This window comes from Poromitra crassiceps (genome assembly GCF_964638095.1).
Source record: "Poromitra crassiceps genome assembly, chromosome: 15".
Lineage (NCBI taxonomy): Eukaryota > Metazoa > Chordata > Actinopteri > Beryciformes > Melamphaidae > Poromitra > Poromitra crassiceps.
Genome location: NC_139634.1, coordinates 23,251,483 through 23,276,180, shown reverse-complemented (window position 1 = coordinate 23,276,180; position 24,698 = coordinate 23,251,483). Strand labels below are relative to the sequence as shown.

Sequence of the window (24,698 nt, the reverse complement as noted above, 5' to 3'; positions counted from 1 at the left end):
ATGGCGGTGGGTTATGTCATGGGCAGGAGGTAAAGTCCTGGAAACCACCGTCATTTGACGGCCAAGCAAAAGGCACAGTTATATTGCTTTGTGCCAATTTAACCTGGGCAACGCTGGAATGCTAGTATATAATAGAATCACTTTATACTGTATATCACCCTCTGCTTCTGTATTAGCCACTTACGGTTTCCTCTCTAACTTCTAAATTCAACATTTCCCTCAAAACACAACACGTAGGCCTGGGTTTGGTCACAGCACTGTGTGTGTGTGTGTGTGTGTGTGTGTGTGTGTGTGTGTGTGTGTGTGTGTGTGTGTGTGTGTGTGTGTGTGTGTGTGTGTGTGTGCGTGCGTATTCTCATCCTCTCCGGTGATTAGTGGTCAACCACAGAGACATGGGTAATTAGCAGCATTGTATTGTTTCAGCACATCAACAATAAGCATGGTCGAGTCTTGAGTTCCATAACCCTAAATGAGCCAGATGTGGAGGTAATGGACCCATTTCACAGCAACCATTTTGAGGAGGTAAGCAGGATCTCTCCATCACCATTGATGCCTCCCTGTGTACCCCCTCTCTCGCCCTCTTCCCACTTCTCTCCCTCTCTATCCGGATGGCTTGCGACAGCCTCAGCCCTCTCTCTGTCCCCGCCAAGCACATCAGGCACTTCAAGCGTCGACGTCGGAAGCAGATTTATAGGCAACAATTATGTCAAGTAAGCTAAGCTCCACTCCCCTATCCCTTTATTTACTGTGAGTGTGAAATACCCCCCCCCCCCCAAAAAAAACAAAAAAAAACACACGTGCGCGCACACACACTCACGCGCCAGATCCTCTCCATATGCCAGAGCCTTCCAAATTCCTATTCATGTTTGTAGTCCCCCAACTTAAAAGAACACTATTTTCAACCAGCTTTGTATCATTACAAAATCAGTAGTCGAGTTGTGTTTCAAAAAAGGTATCTTTCAAACATGATCTGCCAGCCAGGCATGGGAGCAAAAACAAAACATTTTGTTTGGAGAATGATGTACCGATCTGTTTCTGAGGGTATTGGGCGTTGCTTTGCGTCTTATGTTGTTTTGAATGTACTGTTGTGACTTTTTTTACTGTATTGTTTTACATATTGTTTTTACTGCTGTATTCTCTGTGTCTCTTGTAGGCCCATGTGGGCTGGGTACCACAATGTGCATGACACCTTAATAAATCAATATATCTAGTATCTATCCATCCATCCATCCATCCATCCATCCATCCATCCATCCATCCATCTATCTATCTATCTATCTATCTATCTATCTATCTATCTATCTATCTATCTATCCATCCATCCATCCATCCATCCATCCATCCATCCATCCATCCATCCATCTATCTATCTATCTATCTATCCATCCATCCATCCATCCATCCATCCATCCATCTATCTATCAGAAAACTGTCGACAGTTTTGCAGGCATTCATTTAGTTTGACAGTTTTTGAGAGTTGATTTGAGTTCAGGTGTGGACCAGTGATGTGCATGAATGACAGCAGTGGCCCACACCTGACCTTACCCCTCCACACTGGAGTGTTCCTTTAACCAAGTTGTTTTAGTTGCAAGCAAGAAAGAAAGAAAGAAAGAAAGAAAGAAAGAAAGAAAGAAAGAAAGAAAGAAAGAAAGAAAGAAAGAAAAAAAGAGACAGAATTTGTGGTTTAACAGCTAGTGATTTCTTTGTAGGAAAGACATGCTATGTTTCAGTATTTTGTCATTTTGTTTCTTTCACATCTCTGCCTTTCTCTTGAGCTGCATGGAGGATGGGTCGCTCTGTTATTTAAAGTAGAATAATCTGACATTTTCATAGAAACAAATGTCTGGCTACTTTCTATCACTCACAGTCACGTCACGTCACAGTACACAGTCAGGTTTCCATCCACCTATCTTTATGCAAAATTTCAATTTGCGCATAAAAGACAGAGTGGAAACGCTGCAAAATGCGTGAAAAAAGCTCAAAATATCGCTAAAACGTTTTCACGCTTGGGGGAGCTGGAACAGTTGGCTGTATCGATAAATGGTAATGCAATAAATGCAGTGGAAACAGATGAAGCGAATCTTCCGTCGTCTCTCCATTCAAAACCCACGTTGACATGTCAGCGTAGCCTACACTAAATAGGGCTACACTTGTAAGGTAAATAATGGTAGCTAAATACGTGGTGTGTTTTAACAGAAGACTGGGATTAATGCCTCTCACTTCTGGAATTGCTCCGTGGATTACAACATTATGCTTGCAGTTGAAGAGTAGCGCCTGATAATCCAGAAATAGCATTTTATGGTCTATGTACCTTTGTAGATAATCAAGAAACTTTAAATTAATAACGTAGATGTGTTTTAATGGAGCTTGGACGCTGCCTGCCTGCGCATATTGGGTCTAGCAGCAGAGGTAGACAGCCTCAAACACGAGGTGATTGACAGCTCTATAATACGCATAATAGCAGCGGATGGGAAAGCGCATTATTTCACATTTTCTTTTGCCGAATTTCTGAAAATGCAATTAAAATGTGCGATATCTTCGGATGGAAACCCAACTAGTGTTTGATTGAGTGTGAAGTGCAGTGGAGAACACCACAGCGATGATGACACAACAGGCGCCTGGGTAGTGCAGGGTAGATTCTGTGTAAATGGTAAATGGTAAATGGTCTGCATTTATATAGCGCTTTTATCCAAAGCGCTTTACAATCAGTAGATAGTCTACATTCACCCATTCATACACCAATGGCGGCAGGCTGCCACGCAGGGTGCCTACACACCATCGGGAGCAAGGAGGGTTAAGTGTCTTGCCCAAGGACACAACGACAGCAGCTGGGAGGGAGCGGGGATCGAACCGCCAACCCTTGCGTCATTGGCCGACCCGCTCTACTTCCTGAGCTAAAGCCGCCCCTGTGTCTACCAACTCGAGGGGCGCAGGTTTGATCCCCCGTGTTCCCTCCAGCTGGGTCAGGCATCCATACAGGCACAATTGGCCGTGGCTGATAGGGGTGTCAAAAATAATCGATTATAAGATGCATCGCGATGCGGACGTGCACGATTCTGCATCCATTCACAAATGTCAAAAATCGATTATTAAAAAAAAAAAAAATGAATAATCAAATGAAATATAATGGAAGTACATGCAGTTGTTTATTTTAATTATGGATCATAATACAATGCAATTCCAAATGCACTTTTATTTTAAAAGTAGCCACACAATGAGAAAAAATAAAGTGAGAAAAAAAAATCATGTATTGCGGAAAAAAGTGATGCATTGATTTGAGATGCATCGAGATGCATCGCATCGATAATCGTACTCGAATCGAATCGTAGCCCTCTGAATCGTAATCGAATCGAATCGTGAGGCCAGTGAAGATTCACAGCCCTAGTGGCTGAGGGTGGGAAGCCGGATTAAAGGTATGTCTCCTGGTCACTGCACGTCTGTATGTCTGTGCACTTTCATGTTAATAGCAATGAAATAGTGGTAAGAGGCAATATATTTAGAATAACTACAATAGTGTTTGATATCATATTAAGTAAAAGGCAAGAGGCAGAATCTTTTTGCTCAATTTAGCTTTAGGGTTATGTGAATCAGTATTTCAATGATGGGAAAAGATAATTTTACTGTTATTATTATGGGATATGTGATATGATTGCATGGCTCATTGGCAAGTGCTGAATGTTTCACATTATACCTAGATATTAGCTTAAATTGAGGATTTCCTGCTTTCTCATATTCTCTCATTTCACCTTAAGGTTCCTTGCTATTTTCTCTGTCAATCAGTCTTCCTCACTCTGTCGCTGTTTCTCTGTCTGGCTTGAAGAGAGAGGGAAAGTCAGAAGAAGAGTGAGGGAAGGCAGAGGAAGACAGAGAGAGGAACAGTCAGAGGAAGAGTGAGGGAAGGCAGAGGAAGACAGAGAGAGGGACAGTCAGAGGAAGAGTGAGGGAAGGCAGAGGAAGACAGAGAGAGGAACAGTCAGAGGAAGAGTGAGGGAAGGCAGAGGAAGACAGAGAGGGGGACAGTCAGAGGAAGAGTCTCTGTCTTCCTCTGACGTTCCCTCTCTGTCTTCCTCTGACTTTCCCTCCCTGTCTTCCTCTGACGTTCCCTCCCTGTCTTCCTCTGACTTTCCCTCTCTCTCCCGGTCTTCCTCCGACTTTCTCTCTCTCTTCCTCTCACTTTCCCTCCGTCGTCTGCCTTCCCTTCGAACAACTGGAGTGTCTAATTGACATGCTGTATGCATGGTCAAGCCCACGGCACCGGTGACCCCCCCCCCCACACACACACACACACTGCCAGCTAACGCAGCAGCCGAGGCAGGCAGCAGCCCGGCCATTACACGGGTCAGTGACAGAGAGCAAGGGCAACACTTACACACTGTCAAAGGTGCTTTGATCTAGGAGGGAACAAGCAGGCAGGCAAGCATGGAAGCCTAGATACAAACACACACACACACACACACACACACACACACACACACACACACACACACACACACACACACTTAGCTAACAACAGATGTCTTATTACATTGTGGCTGGCAGGGAACTCGCTGGAAGTGTTTTTTTCCCTCGGTTTTCCTCCCATTTTCTCCCCAGTTGTACTTGGCCATTTCCCCCTGCTGTCCCGGTCGTTGCTCCACCCCCTCTGCCGCAGAGTTGTAGACTAGCACATGCTTCCTCCAGTACATGTGCAGGTGCCAGCCACTTCTTTTCACCTGACAGCAAGGAGTTTTACCAGCAGCACATAGCCCGTGGGAGGGTCACGCTAAATAATGCTCCAAAAGTACGCTACATTTTGCCGCTACGCTACGCTACTATTTCAAACGTTTATCTGAATGAAAATGGGTTCAATGGGTGCTCATGAGTCTCCCCTTTACAGATAAATGGTTCAGTGGGTGCTCATGAGTCTCCCCTTTACAGATAAATGGTTCAGTGGGTGCTCATGAGTCTCCCCCTTTACAGATAAGGTAGCATTAATACAGGGCTCCAAAGTGCGACCTATTAGGTCGCATGTGCCACCTAATTTCAAAATGTGCGAGTTAATTTGCAATCAGGTCGCACTCGTGCGACTTGGGAGAATGAGAGAGGATAATATTTTTTTCCCCCCCAACCAATCGCCTGCTTCAGATCGCATCTTTCTGTCCCCTCTGCTCCCCGTCTGCCTGCGCGTGCCTCTGTGCTGCAAGACAGCGGTTACGTCACTCACTCACAATACACACACCGGGTAGTGGCGAAAAAGTGTTTGGAAGTTGCACTCTCTCTATAGCGAAAGCAGCTTGGGCGAGAACAAACAGCAGAGCAGCTAACATGGCGTCGCCTGTCTGGCAATTTTACAACTTGTTGCCGTTTGCATTGTGTGCTCAAAGGAGATACCGCATGGGCGAATGTGACAATCCGCCAGGAGAATGGATATCACTTTGTAGTTAGTCAAACTCAGGCATGCGCTGCGCTGCGCACGGAGGGAAGAGGCGCAACAGAGTGAAGCCTGCCCTGTACCCCGCGGCCTCTCACCAGGCAAGACCGCGGCTTCACCAAACACCCTGCGGCCTAGCGGAGCGCTGCAGCTCAACTAACTACAGGAGCTTGCTGAGCAGCGGACTTTTTTCACTCTGAAAACAATTGAAACCACCGCCACGACTTTATTTCACCAGAGGCGAAGTCAGCAACACAAAGACTGATGGAAATAACAGTCAGCAACGACAGCAAGAAACGAAAAGAAATAAATGCAAAGCTAATGGAATTCATATGTCTTGATCAGCAGCCGCTGTCTGTTGTGGAAGACCTCGGGTTCAAACGCCTCATATCCTGCTTGGATCCACGTTACACGCTGCCAGGACGTAAATATTTAACTGACGTTTGCCTGCCGGAATTATACCAAATTGTTTACAAGCACATCGAGAGCCTTATGAAAGACAACACCACGTCAATCAGCTTCACGACTGACATTTGGAGTTCGAGTGTCTGTCCTATGTCCATGCTGAGCCTAACTGCGCAGTTTATTGATGAAAAGTTCGACCTGAACAAAGTTGTACTTCACTCACAAGAGTTTTCTGGGTCACACACCGCGGAGGCTATCGCTGCAGCTTTCACAGACATGTTCCAAGCTGTGTTGGTGCACATGTTGTGTACATAGTATTATATTTTTTGTTTTATAAGACTATTTATTTTTCCACAGGAAAGTTACAGTATACAGTCTACTCTGTAATAAATAATAATAAAACGGTTGCCAACTCATGATACTTTCTCATCTCCTAATTTTAATACTTAATATACAATGTCGATGTTGTTAAGAATAATTAAATATATGAATAATGCGACACAATAAATAGAAGGCTTGAATTGATGGATTTGACGCGGTGATCGGTGATCGGCCATATCGGGATCGGCAGATACTGCTTCCAGTGATCGGTGATCGGTGATCGGCCTCAAAAAAGCTGATCGGAGCATCTCTAGGTATTAGTGTTGAGGGTCCAGCACTGGAGGACTATGATGCCAGGCAGGATGTTAAGATGTGGTTCTCCAAGGGAAAGGCCCCCAGGAGGCCTAACTTTAAGAGTTGGCCAGTGTCCATGCAGGCCAGGACTGATTCCAGTCTTTGGATCTCATAGAAATGGCAGCATCACAGGCAATCTACAGGCTCACAGTTAGCTGTAAGCTCTAGATTGTCTGTTTTGGTGCTGACATGCTGCCATAGAACACATGTTGAATGTGATCCAAAACACAGTGAGTAAATGTATGCTGCTGTTTATGTTTATTGTAAGTTGTGCAGTTTTATTGACTGGAGCTTATTTGAACTGAATGTGTTAATGCTGCTGTGGTCAGGTGGAGTGTCACTTTAAGTTGGCTGTTGCACTGTTGGATAAGTTGAGGATGCTGTCTGTGCTGTGGAAACACTCAGAATCGACTTGTCTGTTTCTCTCTACCTCCTCATCTCCTCCGCCATCTCCAGCACTAGTTCCTCATGTCATTACATGATGTATGTTATTTTATGGTTTGATTTTATTATTCATATAAGAAGACCTTGTGTCAACTGCTCATGCAGTGTTTAATCAATCGATTAAAACATTTGATAAATGTCAAGTTTGAGTCATAGTCAATTTTTACATCAGATCACGGCAATACTACGGTATTTGGAATATAAATGTATCATCGGCATCATGGCATGAAAAGGTTATGTGTTAATTGTCACACGGTAAAAAAATATGGTGCTACCTAATTTATTTTTGTGCTACCTAATGAAACAGTAGGTAGCACTAGTGCTACCTGGAAAAAAACGAGTTTGGATCCCTGGATTAATAGCTTGTGGATTGTTTTTTTTTTACCCTGTTGTTACTCATCACAGGTTGTCTCAACAAATGTGTTATGCACGCAAATAGCTTCTGATGAGTAAGGGGGAGAAAATGTTGGCAATCTGGCTTTCGTGTATTTTACTTAAATTTGTGTAACGCGTTAACTCAAATTCCTTTTAACGCCACTATTTTCTTTAACGCGCGATTAACACATGCACTTTCTTTGATGTTTGAGCCTTGGTCCAACCCGTAGTTTGGGAAATCAGGAAGCAGTAACGTTGATAGCAAGCAGAAACAAAGCTCCGTGAGCACAAAAGGAGGAAGAAAATGGGTATATTGGCAAGTTCAGCTTCAAATTGAGAAAGATGTCCTGCATTTTGGGTGAGAGAGAGAGAGAGAGGGAGCGCATCAGCTCTCCCCGTCTGTCTCGTCTTTCACTGTGGCAGAGAGAGTGAGAGAAAGACGGAGAACGGGGGGGGGGGGGGGGGGGGGGGGGGGGGACAGAGAGGGAGAGAGAGAGGCAGAGCAAGCGAGTGAGCGAGACGGACAGGCAGTGAGAAAGAGAGAGGGAGACCGACAGAGAACGGGAGAGAGACCGAGAGAGAAAGCGAGAAAGAGGGGGGAGAGAGCATGCACGCAGCTTCTCCTGTCTGTGGCTCGAGAGATGTAGAGGATAGCACCAATTAACTTCACAGTGCAGCCTGAGAGATGTGTATTCCCATTAACTAGTAGCAATAATAACAATATTACCAATGGCCAAATACTTACCCATACTAATGATAATAGCTACTACCCATATTAATACAACAGTGCATCTTTGCACAAAGCTCTCAGGTTTAAGGTAGCCTACCTCGGTTTAAGGTAGACTTAGAACCGATTAAAAGAAATGCGATTAATCGTGATTAACTATGGACAATCATGCGATTAATCGCGATTAAATATTTTAATCGATTGACAGCCCTAATATATATATGTATATATATATATATATGCAGATAGTTTACAATAACACATTTTAGAGGTGCCTGGGATACTGTGAAACCATTGTATTTTTGCCTGAGGTCATCATACATTATAATTTGTGGAGGTAAATACATTGCACATTCATAAAACAAATGATATACAGATTTCTCCATGGTATCGTGATACTTTGGCTGGTATAGTATCGCAGGGTAAAATCTTGGTATCGTGACAACACTAGTGTATGTGTGCATGTGTGTGTTACAAGGTTTCTACTTCACTTTCAGGTCAATCAGGACGTTGATTTTCTGTTCAAAATGACAAAACCTTGGATTTAGAAAGGCTCTTTTAAATTGATGTGCTTTCATTGTGCGAAATGTAGTGTCTTGTAACATGGTCAAATGAGTCAATTGAAAGTCAGTTGAATGTGAATTGACCCTGGGTGAGTTGGAAATGAAAATGTTTTTATCTGACATCAGAATGGAATGTTCTGCAGTCCCACGTTGTGATAATATCAAATGGATTTAAGTTTTTTTCCATTTCATTCTCTCCTTACCCTTCATTTTGGCGCAGCAGACACTGACAGATAGACCTAGTGACCCGTTGGATTTTTCTCTTTGTCACTGTCTATCATCCTATGTTCATTTGTGTTCACTTGAATGTCTATTCAAGTGAATCATGAAAACATCCATCCATTCATCCATCCAAGTGTAAGTTGAGAAATGAAAGTGACTGGTGATGCCTCAGTGTTGCTGCACTCGTCAAGCAGCTAGTGATGCCTCAATGTTGCTGCACTCCTCAAGCAGCTAGTGATGCCTCAATGTTGCTACACTCCTCAAGCAGCTAGTGATGCCTCAGTGTTGCTGCACTCGTCAAGCAGCTAGTGATGCCTCAATGTTGCTGCACTCGTCAAGCAGCTAGTGATGCCTCAATGTTGCTACACTCCTCAAGCAGCTAGTGATGCCTCAATGTTGCTACACTCCTCAAGCAGCTAGTGATGCCTCAATGTTGCTACACTCCTCAAGCAGCTAGTGATGCCTCAGTGTTGCTGCACTCGTCAAGCAGCTAGTGATTAGGGATGGGCATTTCTAGCAAAAACACTATTCGAAATTCGCTGGCCAAATTCGAATTTAATTCGAATTTCGAAAATAAATAAAAAAATGTAAAAAAAAAAAAATTTTTTTTTTTTTTTTTTTTTTTTTTTTTTTGTGAGTGAAATGTTGCATTGTCTCCCCTGATTCTAAGTCTACGGCTTTATTAATTAATATAAAAAGCTTCTGCTGTGGATTTTTAGCTCAAACAAGCATTGCACCACTGAAGTAAAGAACATGTTACATGACATTGACATTTTCGAAAATAAAAAACAGTTTTGACAATCATGAGTGGTTCATTAAATATTTAGTAGGCTCAGGTCTGAGTGCCAAAGGGGTGCCAAAGTCACCCCCTCTCCCTCTTCATGGGATTTCATCTGCCATTAATTTTTCCATAAACCTTGCTTAAAATGCTTATAAAAATTGTTTTACTTGCTCAAACCAAGCGATTTGACTATACTTAGAATCAGGGGAGACAATGCAACATTTCACTAAAAAAAAAAAAAAAAAAAAATTTTTTTTTTTTTTTCGAATTTCGAATTTCAATAATAAAAGTCGACCTTGATAATAACAACGATTATTCGAAAATTCGAAATTCGATGCCCATCCCTACTAGTGATGCCTCAATGTTGCTGCACTCGTCAAGCGGCTAGTGATGCCTCAATGTTGCTACACTCGTCAAGCAGCTAGTGATGCCTCAATGTTGCTGCACTCGTCAAGCAGCTAGTGATGCCTCAATGTTGCTACACTCCTCAAGCAGCTAGTGATGCCTCAGTGTTGCTACACTCGTCAAGCAGCTAGTGATGCCTCAATGTTGCTGCACTCGTCAAGCGGCTAGTGATGCCTCATTGTTGCTGCACTCATCAAGCAGCTAGTGATGCCTCAATGTTGCTGCACTCGTCAAGCAGCTAGTGATGCCTCAGTGTTGCTGCACTCGTCAAGCGGCTAGTGATGCCTCAATGTTGCTGCACTCGTCAAGCGGCTAGTGATGCCTCAATGTTGCTGCACTCGTCAAGCAGCTAGTGATGCCTCAATGTTGCTGCACTCATCAAGCAGCTAGTGATGCCTCAATGTTGCTGCACTCATCAAGCAGCTAGTGATGCCTCAATGTTGCTACACTCGTCAAGCAGCTAGTGATGCCTCAATGTTGCTGCACTCGTCAAGCAGCTAGTGATGCCTCAATGTTGCTACACTCCTCAAGCAGCTAGTGATGCCTCAGTGTTGCTACACTCGTCAAGCAGCTAGTGATGCCTCAATGTTGCTGCACTCGTCAAGCGGCTAGTGATGCCTCAATGTTGCTGCACTCATCAAGCAGCTAGTGATGCCTCAATGTTGCTGCACTCGTCAAGCAGCTAGTGATGCCTCAATGTTGCTACACTCGTCAAGCGGCTAGTGATGCCGCAATGTTGCTACACTCGTCAAGCGGCTAGTGATGCCTCAATGTTGCTACACTCGTCAAGCAGCTAGTGATGCCTCAATGTTGCTGCACTCGTCAAGCAGCTAGTGATGCCTCAATGTTGCTGCACTCGTCAAGCGGCTAGTGATGCCTCAATGTTGCTGCACTCGTCAAGCAGCTAGTGATGCCTCAATGTTGCTACACTCGTCAAGCAGCTAGTGATGCCTCAATGTTGCTGCACTTGTCAAGCGGCTAGTGATGCTTCAATGTTGCTGCACTCGTCAAGCAGCTAGTGATGCCTCAATGTTGCTGCACTCGTCAAGCAGCTAGTGATGCCTCAATGTTGCTGCACTTGTCAAGCAGCTAGTGATGCCTCAATGTTGCTGGCTGCACTCGTCAAGCAGCTAGTGATGCCTCAATGTTGCTGCACTCGTCAAGCGGCTAGTGATGCCTCAGTGTTGCTACCTGGTTGCTACACTCGTCAAGCAGCTAGTGATGCCTCAATGTTGCTACACTCGTCAAGCAGCTAGTGATGCCTCAATGTTGCTACACTCGTCAAGCAGCTAGTGATGCCTCAATGTTGCTGCACTCGTCAAGCAGCTAGTGATGCCTCAATGTTGCTACACTCCTCAAGCAGCTAGTGATGCCTCAGTGTTGCTACACTCGTCAAGCAGCTAGTGATGCCTCAATGTTGCTGCACTCGTCAAGCGGCTAGTGATGCCTCAATGTTGCTGCACTCATCAAGCAGCTAGTGATGCCTCAATGTTGCTGCACTCGTCAAGCAGCTAGTGATGCCTCAATGTTGCTACACTCGTCAAGCGGCTAGTGATGCCTCAATGTTGCTACACTCGTCAAGCGGCTAGTGATGCCTCAATGTTGCTACACTCGTCAAGCAGCTAGTGATGCCTCAATGTTGCTGCACTCGTCAAGCAGCTAGTGATGCCTCAATGTTGCTGCACTCGTCAAGCGGCTAGTGATGCCTCAATGTTGCTGCACTCGTCAAGCAGCTAGTGATGCCTCAATGTTGCTACACTCGTCAAGCAGCTAGTGATGCCTCAATGTTGCTGCACTTGTCAAGCGGCTAGTGATGCTTCAATGTTGCTGCACTCGTCAAGCAGCTAGTGATGCCTCAATGTTGCTGCACTCGTCAAGCAGCTAGTGATGCCTCAATGTTGCTGCACTTGTCAAGCAGCTAGTGATGCCTCAATGTTGCTGGCTGCACTCGTCAAGCAGCTAGTGATGCCTCAATGTTGCTGCACTCGTCAAGCGGCTAGTGATGCCTCAGTGTTGCTACCTGGTTGCTACACTCGTCAAGCAGCTAGTGATGCCTCAATGTTGCTACACTCGTCAAGCAGCTAGTGATGCCTCAATGTTGCTTCACTCGTCAAGCAGCTAGTGATGCCTCAATGTTGCTTCACTCGTCAAGCAGCTAGTGATGCCTCAGTGTTGCTACACTCGTCAAGCAGCTAGTGATGCCTCAATGTTGCTGCACTTGTCAAGCGGCTAGTAATGCTTCAATGTTGCTACACTCGTCAAAGACGGGAGACTGTCATCACAGCCAGAGGCGTTTTCACTGCTCTGTTAGTGACTTTGTCACCTTTAGAAACCAAAACTTAGTTTTCCCCGTGAATGCAATCAGAACGGAAACAACAGATCTTCCATCTGTCCTGTGCAACCAAAACATTATGACTAATAGGCTGCTGATGATTTCAAAGTTTGCCAAAGGAACACCAGACAGGTGTCTTCATAATGTGGCATATTGAGTTCTCCGGTGTGTGTGTGTGTGTGTGTGTGTGTGTGTTTAGACTGATTTCACCTGTTTACCGATATAAAGTATGGAGTCAATATTGTTAAAATGTCAACAAAAACTAGAGACTATCTTGGGATCACACCAGCCGTGACTTAAAACGAATGTGGGCCAGGGGAGTAAAGTGGAGTAAAGCCCCACCCACCCATCCCCCCACCCCCGCATCTGTTTAGTTTCTCTCGGTTTGTACTTTCAGACATCTGCTTTATTTTATTGTTTCTTGGATGCTTTGTCGTATATCGGAGCCATGTTATGTTAATGAAAAAAACATGCTGTTGCTGCTTCATATTAGTTTTTCCCCAAACGTAAACACACAAAGAATGGAACTATGCACAACTCTGAAAACTTGAAGCTCATGTATCAACATCATGACTCCAAACTGCTCAACTCTATGCACAATTCCATTGTTAACCTAGAAAAAACTACAGTTACACAATAGTGTGTAATTAATGCTCTGCAAGACAGAAATATATAATAGCTGTGTGTATTGTTTTGGTGGAAAGAATCCATTTTGAGAAAATATGACATGGTTTTGAGTAGGGGTGTCAAAATTAATCGATTATAAGATGCATCGCGATGCGGACGTGCACGATTCAGCATCGATTCACAAATGTCAAAAATCGATTATAAAAAAAGAAAGAAAAAAAAATTAATAATCGAATAAAATATAATGGAAGTACATGCAGTTGTTTATTTGGATCATAATACAATGCAATTCGAAATGCACTTTTATTTTAAAAGTAGCCACACAGTGAGAAAAAAGAAAGTGAGAAAAAATAAATCATGTATTGGGGAAAAAAGTGATGCATCGATTGAAGATGCATCGAGATGCATCGATAATCGTAATCGAATCGAATCGTAGCCCTCTGAATGGTAATCGAATCGAATCGTGAGGCCAGTGAAGATTCACAGCCCTAGTTTTGAGTGCTGTGTATCATTTTGCAAGAGATTTGTGGAGTTTTGACAAAGTAGGTTATTTGTTTTGTGTGTAGTTTTGAGAAATTGACCCACAGTTTCAGTAAAGGCTTTCCATTGACAAACTAAGGCATTTATTGTGAAGAACTCAAAGGAAATAAATGTTTATCCACCGTTTTTACAGACTTTTTCTTACCACTAGTCACAGCCATGATGTTAATACAGCCCACTGCTTTCCGACATCTTCAAGTGGGTAGCCCTGTTGTAATGTGAATCCCAGCTGGGCCAGGCCAGCAGATGTGTATAGAAAAGGGCTATTTGTTTAATACCTTTACTCCATTCATCTCACAACATATGGTGCTGCCTCCAGCCAAACACATGCTGCTCTCTTCTTTCCTTTCTCCTCTTCTCTTCCCTCTTCCCGTGACTGTCCTTCACCCATCAATCATCCAACACCTCTCACTTTTATGTCTACCTGGCATTCACTAACATTAATGAGGGCCCCAGCACTGGAACACCTAAATGGATTGGAAGTTGGAAACCCTTATTAATGTTTTGGTTGCACCTGTGTTTACCCTGCCTTTAGACACAAAATGGCTTCTGTGAAAAAGGTAAATCCCTGTGTTTCTGCTTCCCTCCTCCTCTCCTTGCTTCCTTTACTCCATCCCTCTCATCTCACTCTAATCTCTCTCACTCTTCTATCCCTCTTTCTTTGTCCGATTATACTAATGCACATTTTTCATACGGTTTCTACTATTTCACTCATACATAGCAATAGCTTTAGTGTGTAAATTATGCACCTATATATTCATATATAGCAAATATTTCACAATGTAGTAGTGTATATTTAAGTAGGCAATCATGACTGCTAGTAACAGGTGTAAGTAACAACTGCTATAAATCCATACATAGTCCATACTCTTTCCCATCACTCCCATTCAATCTACTTGGAATTGTCAGCTGCATAATGTTAGTTGACCTCACAATTGTTTACATTCTAATTTCATTGCTTTTATTGTTTTAATGCTTTTTTAAATTATTTTTGTGTTCATATTCAAATATTATTTATTATTTCATCATCCTACAAGCTTTTTCCTCCTTCCCGGTATATGCTTCCTCTGTTTCTTCTTTTCTACAGCCAATATTTGTGCCGTCTTGTTAATTAGCTGTTTTGACGGAGGCGGAAAGCTTTTAGACACAGTCAGTTGCTCCCTAGCTCCAAGACACAATCTGTTCCCATCAACACAGAGCTGCATGCTGTGATGTTACCACAGAACTAGACTATGTAAAGAACTCAAACCCAGCACACTCAATCTGCCAGACTGCCACAGAACTAGACTATGTAAAGAACCAGCACCAGCAAGGGAGCCACAGCCCTCGCACACGCTCCTGAAACTGCTTTGTCACAGACTGGGAGGCTGACACGTTAGAGGTCTGCTACCCGGGTCACAGACTGGGAGGCTGACACGTTAGAGGTCTGCTACCCGGGTCCTGGGTTTTAAATACACAATTAGGGCTCGGGTCGAGTAGGGCTCATTATGCTGACGGAGAATGTGGGCTCGGCCTTAGTCTCCATTGAGGCGTGTCCTGTGTGTTAACCTATGCTGGTGCCCTCTCGCAGATCTCTCCATCTCCATCGACAACACCACTGTACTTCCCTCCCAAACAGCTAAGAACCTTGGGGTATTCCTCGACAACCAGCTGTCTTGCTCAGCCAACATAGCTGCTACAGCACGCTCCTGTAGGTTCTCCCTCTACAACATCCGCGAAATCCGTCCCTTTCTCACAAGAGAAGCGACTCAACTCCTGGTCCAGTCACTTATCATCTCCCGCCTGGACTACTGCAACGTGCTCCTGGCCGGCCTACCTGCCACCGACATCCGAGCGCTTCAGCTCATTCAGAACGCTGCAGCCCGTCTGGTATTCAACCAACCCAAATTCTCTCATGTCACTACCCTCTTCCGGGACCTCCACTGGCTTCCATCTCAGCTCGCATCAAATTCAAGACACTGGTACTGGCCTACAGGGCAGTACACCAGTCAGCTCCCCTGTACCTGCAATCTATGGTCAGGTTCCAAACCTCTCAGCGCTCCCTTTGCTCCTCCACCAGTGCAGGTCGCCTCGCCCCTCCTTCGCTACGGGGGCTCAAAAGTCGCTCATCCCGATCTCGACTCTTCTCGTCCCTGGCACCCCAATGGTGGAACGAGCTTCCACCTTCGGTCAGGACTGCTGAATCACTGCCGATCTTTCGGAAAAGACTACAGACTCACCTTTTCAGGCTCCATCTGGGCCCTTCTTGATCTAACTTCTTTCTGTCTCTTTCTATAAAAAAAAAGAAAAAAAAATCCTAAACTAAACACTAAACTCGTACCACTGTTCCTTCAGAATTTGTAGCTGTCATAGACTGTGCTCCATAGTTGATTGCTCTATTGCTGACAAAAATGTGTTATTGTAATGCCTACCCCACACTACAGGATTTTCAAATCCTTGAAGATTATAAAAATCTTGAGAGCCCACACACTACAGGACAGAGAGAGCCGATTTTTTAACATTTCAATCTTGGGACACACACACAATCGCGTCTGTTCAAACGCAACCCCACACACTAGAAGATTATGCCGAAGATTCACCTTGGAAGCAGGGCTCGACGTTAACTTTTAAAATGCCTATTCAGTGTGCGCACCGGGTGTAGTAGTGTCATTTCGTTTTCTAAACAAATTTTATTTTTTGTTTTTATAATGCATTTGCACTGAAATGATTTGTTTAACTAATATTTGCGCGGACAGCCGCGTCCATTCGGGGTGTAGGCCTACTGTGCACGGCCAGGCGAAAACCGTCTGCACAGGTGTCTTGTGGAGGGGCGCGACTGCTGATTTGACTCACTTTTCCGTGCGGACACTCGCCGATGCGGGAAGCTGAGACCTAAGCGCTTGTTGTAGGCTACATGCTTTGCAGTATAGCATTTAGTTTTCCGTCCCGTTCAAAGACGCACGGGTATTTCACCTCGATGACAATTTCCTCGTTCTTTGTTTCTGTGCGGGGCTGCGAGCAGACGCGGACCAGATTATTTTGCGAAAAACTGTAATGGAAACGCAGCTACTACTGGCTCTCTGCTCAAGATGCAATCGCCTGTCGGGTTGTAAATATCTAACATGTTAGATATGCCCGATTCACAATCGGGAAGAGGCAGTCTTCCCGATTGTGAATCTTTGAACCCCACACACTACAGGATCATTTGGGAAGATTATCTGCCCGACGCGCTTCAAATCGGGAGCACCCCCGAGAAAATCGGGAGGGGGGAATCTTGGCCATAATCTTGCAAATTATCGTGTAGTGTGGGGTAGGCATAAGTCGCTTTGGATAAAAGCGTCTGCCAAATGACGTAATGTAATGTAATGTGGCCATTCAAATGCTAACTTTATCTCATTCATTCATTCATTCAAAGGGCTGGATTAGCATACAGCTTGAATATAGATACAGATTCAAACCCCTAGACAGCGAGATTAAAATGAATGAGCCAGACTAATTATATTAAAAAGCTAAAAATACATCAGAAACTCAACCCGTAACAAATATACCCCTCATCTGATAATGAGGGTTATAACATTGACACAACACTCCACAAACCCCTTGTATTTGTGAGGTTTCCACGATGACAGCATGCTGCCAATTAGTCAGTGGAGAGATGATGAGATGCTTTGAGGATTTATCCCCAACCTGTGACACTGCAGCTTACAGCTTCATCATCAGCTCTGATGAAGACATTCACTCAACATCAGGCCTTATTTAGCTTCATGCTGACCAGTGACATACTGAGGCATACAGAAGAAAGAAAGAAAGAAAGAAAGAAAGAAAGAAAGAAAGAAAGAAAGAAAGAAAGAAAGAAAGAAAGAAAGAAAGAAAGAAAGAAAGAAAGAAAGAAATGAGGGAATGAAATCAATCAACCAACCTTTATTTAGTTCTGGGCAAACACACTGAGGGATGAGACGCTCTTTTCCAGGTGTCGAGACTACAAGTTAAGAAAATCACAAACAACATGAAAGAGAAAGTCAAATGACTAAATAAACAAACAAAGAAACCATTCAAAAGATCATCACACCAAACAGTTAATCTACACAAGTACATCATTTAAAACAGGTGCAATTAAGGACCACAGTTGATATAGAGTCTATAACAACCTTCTATATTATAGACGGTTTCCACAGAATTGTGTTGCTAGGGAACAGTTTGAAAGCTAGCTTATGTCCTGTCAGTTATTGGACTATACCAATATAGCGTGCTGGAGCTCTGCCACGTTCAGCACCTCGGACAGCTCCCCTGCCGCTGTGTGATCCAGTGACCGTGTCAGATGTTTTCCAATATGGATGTGTCCAGTGTTTCCCAAAGCCCAAGATAACATTCTCAAATGTTTTGTGCACAACCCAAAGACATTCGGTTTACTGTCGTTGAGGAGTAAAGAAACCAGAAAATAGCCTATTCACATTGAAGAAGCTGGAACAAGATGATTTAAGTTTTTATCTTAAAAATTAGTCTAGACTATTAATAAAAATAAAAATAGTTGGTGATACATTTTCTGTCGATGGACTAATCGATTCATAGTTGCAGCTCTAGTATAGAGACAGAAACAAAGAGAGGAAACAACAAAGGACTAACTGTACCTGCAGTAGTGCTGCACGATTTGGGGAAAAGGTACGATTAGCGATTAGGGTGGACAATATTGCGATTGCGATTGTGATTGCGATATAATAAACAAGAGGTATCTAGGGATGTGCCGGCATGAGTTTTTGACGGTATGATAACCTTGGACAAAAATACCACGGTTTCACATATCACAGACTAAAATACATGAAATATGTTACAATTTAAAATATATTAAAAATAAAAAAATAAAAAAAATTGAAATTAAATTATCTTTACAAAAAAATAAAACATTTTGAGACATTTGCCTGTCCCAAACATGTAAAAAAGAAACACCAGTCAAATAGAAACTGCACTGTGTTACAGCACATAGAAGATGGCTCAGCAAAGTTGCAAAGTTAGTTACATGTCTGTCCAGCAATACTAATGAATGATACACCCCGTTTATTTAGATGGCCTTAAACGCCACACTCACGTGACGCTTCTTGAGAGAGAGAGGTGAGAACGTGCATCTGCAGACTTTTAACGAGGGACCATGAAGGCGTCATGTGACAGGTTAGTTAGCTAGCCTGGAGGTGATGCTGCCAGTGCTGGCAGCTGCGACAGTGTTTTGCTATCAACCTTGTTAATCTCGTTATATTCTTCATCACAGCGGGTCATCCCCACTGTGTACTTAATCGCGCACTAGTTCTGCATAAGCACCTGCAGCTCTCTCCTTATTTTACTGACGTTCTCTGATCACACGGCTGTTTACATGCGTTTCTGAACGAACGGCTAGCTAGTTATTAGCATAGCTTGCTGTTAGCGATCATGGATGTTCTCTCTCGCCCTCTCGGTAGATAATATGTAACCTTGCTGCACATAACATTACTTATTTGCGGGAGTGCATAGGAGAAGTCTCCCGCTAGTATTGATGCCCAGTGTGATGGCAGAGAAACGTGTGTTCGCTGCTTCGCGTGTAACGTTAGTTTAGAGGAGGCTCTCACACACACACACACACACACTCAAAAAGACGTGAAAAAAATAAAATAATCGCACACTTTTGCGGTTATGTAATCGCACGTGCTGACATCGCGATTGCGATTGCGATTCGATTAATTGTGCAGCACTAACCTGCAGCTGTTCTAACTGGAACAGAGCAGAGAGAGGTTACATCAGATACAACACTTAACGCCCACATACTCACTTCAAGGTACAGCGAGCGTTGACTCTGAAACATAAAACCACAACAAAGTTAAACACGTATACATTGACGCACATACTATATGAACACAACAATGGTAAGACTCTCAAAAACATTGTTAATGTTTTCCCATACCTCTCTCTCTCTCTCTCTCTCTCACACACAGTGATTGTTGTGTGATTCACACTATGAGTCACAGCTTGGCATTGAGTCCCTTTGACACAACATTCTCTATAGTTAAAGGTGTTAAACTTGTAACATTTTTCACATCATGCCTATCATTCTCAATTTAATTGTGAGACCTTGGTGTAATTACTGTAAACAAAAGAGACTGTTGTCAAATTAATGAGATGTTAGCTTCTATTTGACATCAATTAGTGCCAGTCCTCAAAAATGAAAACTACATTTCCCATGAAACCCTGTTGTTTCCCTCCCCCTTTCTGGTGTTTTTGTCTTTACTGAATGAAGTGGATCAACATGTTGGAAGTGATTTATCTTCCTTTCACTCCTTCCATGTGCAATTACCAGAACCTCTGAAAGCTTTAGCTCCTTTTGCACTGGAAGAACAGCGCCCTCTTCTGTTTTGTGCCCTTGTGCCCTTTAGTCGGGCCTAATTATCCAATTAAAAAAAATCAGGGCGTAAAATGCCATAGCTGTGGCAAACACAATTCTGCTCACACACGCGCGCACACACACACACACACACACACACACACACACACACACACACACACACACACACACACACACACACACACACACACACACACACACACACACACACACACACACAGCATTGACATCATGTTGCTTTGTTTTAAATGTGAATACCTCAAACAAAATAATCTCAGACAGGTCCAAGAAAAACTTAAAGGAGAATTTCGTTTTTTTTTTTACCTGGAGCGCTCTCCTCACATTAATTGGAGAGCCCCTCCATTCTCCATTCCCCATTCCCCCTATATTCTTCCCGGATCCCATTTCCTCCTGTCGGGTCAGTGAGACCAACTCTCGTCAAGTCCCGCGAGACTTTCCTGCCGCTGGCCTGTGGACTGACTTGACGAGATTTGGTCTCACTGACCCGACAGGCGGAAATGGGATGCCTGTAACTACCGCTGAAAAGAGCCCGGGGAAGAATTAGCAGTCTGATGGTTCCTTAGGGATCGGATTATGACGATCTAGGTCGAAAACGGGAATACAACTGTCTATTTACATGGATGAAAAGCACGCTGCTACGTGGCCCCCACGGAGCTCCATTCTAGAACTGGCTTGCACACTATTGATCTCAAAACAACGCCTAAGACGGACAAAAACGCTGCGGAGAACACTGGGTGAGTCGTCAGATAATAATTAATGTGAGGAGAGCGCTCCAGGTTAAAAAAAACGAAATTCTTCTTTAAGTCTGAGATAAGTTTGAGTAAATTGAACAATACTGAATACTGAAATTAGATATTAAGTTGTTAGTTGTTAATATACATTTCATGTAAGTATCGTATCAATAATTTCTACATCATCACTTGTAACAATGAAATGATGTAATCATCCTGGGGCCTGACACAGCATCACAGTGAGCTGCAGGAACAGAAATAGGCCACACTGCTCCGCCTGGCCTAGCAGCCATGAGACAACGAGAAATGAATCAAGATGGAGATCCGACACTCCACACTGGAATGTACAGTACGATCCGCCTGCCGCGCCCGCTGCTTTAGCCAGACACTAAATCCAACCTGACAGGAGCCACATCAAACTTTTACGGCCTTGTAAGCGATCTGCTGCCACATTGGGGAGCTGGTTTATTGGAAAGATTAAAATTGCATGTTTCATAGTCACACACACAGCAAATGCACCCCCCCCCCCAATCTCACACACACACACACACACACACACACACACACACACACACACACACACACACACACACACACACACACACACACACACACACACACACACACAGTTTCAGAGTGAAAAGTGGGCAGAGTGGAAGCTTCCCACTCTCCTTCCACGTGCATGTTTCTTCTCTCTCCCTCCCACACTCGTTTCTCTAGAGGCACAATCTGAAAGCAGCCCCTACCCACTACCACTCCAAATCAAGTGACACTCGCAGCTGTGGAGGTGTGGAGGGGAGGGTAGAAATGAATTGACAAACTATGTGACACCCACTCCTACCGGCAGATTTGGAATCACCATGGCAACCAATAGATGCCGTGAAGTAAACAGGACTATTTTTTGTTTGCATGTATGTACAGTAGATTTATGGTTTGTCAAGTAACCTTAGGGACAAAGTGTGTCGACATATTGTTTCTGTATTTTTGGCATGGAAAAAGCGCTGTCTGGAGCGCTTTTTGTGAGGAGAAATAAAAGCTTACTAACCAGCTGGTTAGCACTCCTAGCAGACAATACTGTGTTGTGGAACAAGAAAAATGCTTGCCAGATATTTACAATACATGTCCGGTATCCTTACTGCCTTTAAGATCACTGTTGTAGTAGTCTCAACTCCAGACCCATGAGGGTTCTTACACTGATACACTGATACACTATGTTACTGCATGCTGCAGATCTCTCTCTCTGGGTCTGGGACACTCCTCTCAGCAAACTGGTCTTAGAAGTGACCCATTCACTTGGCCAGTGATTGGCTAGTGGTGGATTCACCCTTCACGAATGAGTAACGACTTTTTCGAACAACTCTCTCATTGGTGCTACGACCTGTCACTCATTCAATTTCAACCCCCCCTAGACCTGCCCTGAAAAAAAAAGGAAAATGCAATGGAAAAATACTTTGGTGCATCGTTTTTTTACTTCCAGCTGAAGTAAATCGCTGATGACATCTCACGATGACATCACAATTGCTCAAGCGATCACTGGTGACATAACAATTGCTCTTCTTCTTCTTCTAATGGCTTTCTGGCAGACTGGATGCCTTGCGGCACATTGCTTCCTCACAGAATAATACACAGACTCGGCAGTTTGACCCCTCCTCAATGTGCCCCCTCCGGCCGCCTCGCTCTCCTCTGTGTTCCCGGTCCTCTCGGCCCTCGTGCCAGTGTGCCAACCTCCCTCACTGCTCAATGGGGTGAACGTAGAATTTACACCTCCACTTTATGACATCATTATGACATCATCGGTGATGACATCACTATAGTAGTTACATTGCCAACAGGCCGAGCTGGGAGACCATACATTCGAACACCCACGGGTCAGATTCGAACCGGATGTCATGGACTGGACCACCGTCATCGGTGATGTCACCCAACTGTGAGGACATCGATGATGTCACTGCAACTATGAGGTCATCGATGATGTCACTGCTAGTGTGAGGTAATCGATGATGCCATTAGTGATGTCATAAGTGCAATTGTGATGTCATACAGTACATGCCAAGATATAATAAGTGATGTTTCAAGCCGGGTAACAGTGGTTCTCAAATGGGGGTCTCAAACTACTTCCTACTAGGGGTGGGACTCACCAGATGCCCACGATACGATACTGAAACGATACTTGAGTCACGATACGATAGTATTGCGATATTTTCGATATTGCGATAGATCGATATTGCGATATATTGAATATTGCGATATTTCGATATATTGCGATTTCTTACTTTTTCAACTGCAAATGATGTCCCCAAAGGAAAACTTTGTCAACATCTGGTTTATATAAGAACAATTTTTCAGTCTGTACATCCGACTTCAACCATTTTATTGCAGCAACATTGTCAAGTAGACAGACCCAACAACTTTCATAAAGTCATGTCATAGTTGCATGCACCTGACAAACTGAACTGTTTGTTACAGTCTACTTACAGTCCACCTTAACTGGATGTGTGTGTGGACTACTGTACTTATGTAGTTTTTGCAACTTCACTTCACTTACACAAAACATCTTGTGCAGCCCATTCAGTAACTGGGGAATTTGTAAATTACTGTTATGACAAAACTGTTACTGTTAAAACAAAATGAAAATATGCTACCGTTTGTTTACTGCTGGCCTTGGAACTAAAGTTTATAGTAGCCCGGTGGCCTGGCATGGCCTGCAAAAAAAAAAAAATTTTTTTTTTTTTGCAATATCGATACTTGGCGTCCAAATATCGATACAATATCGTCAGGCAAAATAACGCGATACTGTGGTGTATCGATTTTTTCCCCCACCCCTACTTCCTACATGGTGCTAGTCTATCAAAATATCTTGGCTGTAATTGATTTTGTTGCATAGCGGTTTTCTGTAGGCCTACTGTTGACAAATTGTGATATTGTAAGTCGCTTTGGACAAAACAAAAGCGTCTGCTAAATGACGTAATGTAATAAAACAAAAACAAAATGTGTGTGTGCAAAATCTTCATAGTTCAACAAAAATAGTTTATGCTTTAAATCTAAAATGGTTCATGGATTACATTCTAATAACAAACCTATCAAATTAAAAGTCAAGCACGTTACCGTGGAAACAATTAAGCTTAGCCCAAAATCACAAATCAGAATGAGGGGGTCCCCGGTATATTTTCTATCTTGTAAGGGGTCCTTGGCTGAAAAACATTTGAGAACCTCTGGTCTAGAACTGTGTGGCATAGCAGCTACACACAGCAGAGATAAGTGGTTTACAAAGGAGGAATTCAGATGGAACGGATGCACAGTGGGAATGTAAGACAGACATGGACAATGCATACCGCTTCGGCCACATTGAGGTGAGCTGCGAGGGCTACAGCCACCCCGATGATGCCTACGTACTGAAGGGCTCCTGTGGGGTGGAGTACACACTGGAACTGACTGAAGAGGGGCGGAGAAGGACGCAAGGGGCTGGGAGTTCACACTATGGATCTAAGGGGTTAGGAGGGTCCGCAGATTTTCCCTCTAGCTTCTTCAGAAATTTCTCTGGCAACAAGCATCATCAGCACAGTAACCAACAAACTCATCAGAGCTCAGCCTCTGCCAGTGTGGACTCAGGCAGCCTGCTGCTGGTGGCTGTGCTGCTGCTGTCATTAGGCTACGGTGTCTACAAGCTGTTCCTCAGCGGGTCCACTGCAACCCAGTGGTGCCAGGAGGAGGGCCACCGGGCTGGCTACCCCGGAGACGATCACCGTGGCCACACTGCAGGAATTCCGCCCCCCGGATTCAAACCTGACTTTACAGACCATCCTGGTGCCAACCAAGGCTATCCTGGTGCCAACCTAGGCTACGGCTTCCGCAGCGACAGCAGCTATGGACAGCAATACTGAGGGGGCTGTGCAGCTGGGGGAACAGGAGGCGGCTTCTGGACGGGCATGGGGACAGGAGGAGTGCTTGGATATCTCTTTGGTCACCAGATGACTCAACCTCACAGCTATATTAACAACACCCATCACTCTGACAGTAGACCCCCTCCTGCTAGAGAGCCCACCTTCAGCACTGGCACACGCACAGCATCAGGTTTTGGGGGGACCAAGAGAAGATAG

General features: G+C 44.0%; 1 pseudogene across 1 annotated transcript; it reads left to right on the top strand.

The window, feature by feature from the left end:
- Positions 1 to 24,698, top strand: LOC310790128 (store-operated calcium entry-associated regulatory factor-like; annotated as a pseudogene). Its single transcript has 4 exons — positions 1 to 6; positions 1,154 to 1,168; positions 21,322 to 21,402; positions 23,841 to 24,698. The product of its transcript is annotated as a store-operated calcium entry-associated regulatory factor-like (transcript).